We start from the raw sequence: 2118 nt of genomic DNA, 5'->3' as shown, positions 1-2118 counted from the left end.
GGGCGGCGGCGCATCCTCAGCGCACACAGTCCTCAATCGGACCAGCACACTGCAGATGTCCACCGCGCTTCGCACCGGGCCCGCGAGGACCTACTTTGGCCGCACGGCGCCGCGTGCAGGGTGCGCCGGCGCGCAGCTGCGCCGCCTGCCGCCTCCGTCGGCCGGCGCGCCTGCCACTGGCCGCCCCCACCAGCCGGCTGTAGCGCGTGCGCCCACGCACCGCGCGGCCAGCACGCCGGAAGGCCCCCCCTCACCGGCCGGGGACGGTCCCACCCAGCCACCGCCGCGTATCGCTTCACACCCACATGCCATTCACGTTCGTGGGCATGGTGGGTATCGCTGAAACAACCGGTTGGTAGCTCAACCGATCGTCGCCATCACTGATTCACCTCTAGCGAGAACAACCGCACCACAACGGTTTACCAGTTCTTCATTTGCGTAACGTCACCAGCAAACGTAGACGTCCATCGCCATTTGCAAATTCAACGATTGTTGCATGCCTGTGTCAGGTGTCACGACACACTATGTCTGCCCACATACACGCAACAACATGTGCACGCTTCGCGAACACGTGGAAGGTGGCCCCCGTACGTATGCGATGTCCATTGCGCGAACGACTGTCAACCGGCCTCTGTCGCATGTCGCAGATGTGGAACGCAGTGCACCATGCTATCACGGTGTGTGAGAAGAGACGACTACGTCTGACAACACGCGCCACTACATCAACAGACGGCTCATGCTGATCGCCATCCACGGCATACCATACTGCAATCCAGCTCTTATAGGGAGACGACACGTAGCTGAGTGCACAATATTTGGACCGTATGGTTCGCCGTTGTTGGCGCAGTCGTGGTACGGTCACACATGTACCACGATGTATCATTCAGTACATGAGGACCAATGTGCGGTACAGTGTGTGATTTGGACGTACAACATCAGCGGACAGTTGCCACAAGCCGTACCACAACGTAGGCTGTGCTTCGCCATGCGAATGCCAATGAACAACTGCGAAGGGCATTGAGCATGTACGTCCTGCCGCCATCCGCATTACAGTGTATAGCTGCAAGGTGTTTAACATGAAGCGATACTCTGGGGACCGGGCAGTGCGAGTAGCAAACTATATTGCGGGGGTTGCAGTTAGGCAACACTACACTAATTTAACGCGTCGTATGACAATTACAGAGCAGGTTAAGGCCCAACGTGTGTTGGGTTAAGGCCCAACGTGTGTTGGGTTAAGGCCCAACGTGTGTTGGGTTAAGGCCCAACGTGTGTTGGGTTAAGGCCCAACGTGTGTTGGGTTAAGGCCCAACGTGTGTTGGGTTAAGGCCCAACGTGTGTTGGGTTAAGGCCCAACGTGTGTTGGGTTAAGGCCCAACGTGTGTTGGGTTAAGGCCCAACGTGTGTTGGGTTAAGGCCCAACGTGTGTTGGGTTAAGGCCCAACGTGTGTTGGGTTAAGGCCCAACGTGTGTTGGGTTAAGGCCCAACGTGTGTTGGGTTAAGGCCCAACGTGTGTTGGGTTAAGGCCCAACGTGTGTTGGGTTAAGGCCCAACGTGTGTTGGGTTAAGGCCCAACGTGTGTTGGGTTAAGGCCCAACGTGTGTTGGGTTAAGGCCCAACGTGTGTTGGGTTAAGGCCCAACGTGTGTTGGGTTAAGGCCCAACGTGTGTTGGGTTAAGGCCCAACGTGTGTTGGGTTAAGGCCCAACGTGTGTTGGGTTAAGGCGCAACATAGGTTGGGTTAAGGCGCAACATAGGTTAGGTTAAGGCGCAACATAGGTTAGGTTAAGGCGCAACATAGGTTAGGTTACGGCGCAACATAGGTTAGGTTAAGGCGCAACATAGGTTAGGTTAAGGCGCAACATAGGTTAGGTTAAGGCGCAACATAGGTTAGGTTAAGGCGCAACATAGGTTAGGTTAAGGCGCAACATAGGTTAGGTTAAGGCGCAACATAGGTTAGGTTAAGGCGCAACATAGGTTAGGTTAAGGCGCAACATAGGTTAGGTTACGGCGCAACATAGGTTAGGTTAAGGCGCAACATAGGTTAGGTTAAGGCGCAACATAGGTTAGGTTAAGGCGCAACATAGGTTAGGTTATGGCGCAACATAGGTTAGGTTACGG

The sequence above is a fragment of the Schistocerca americana genome, unplaced genomic scaffold, assembly GCF_021461395.2.
Source record: "Schistocerca americana isolate TAMUIC-IGC-003095 unplaced genomic scaffold, iqSchAmer2.1 HiC_scaffold_561, whole genome shotgun sequence".
Taxonomy (NCBI): Eukaryota; Metazoa; Arthropoda; class Insecta; order Orthoptera; family Acrididae; genus Schistocerca; species Schistocerca americana.
Note: the sequence above shows the minus strand (reverse complement) of the source record.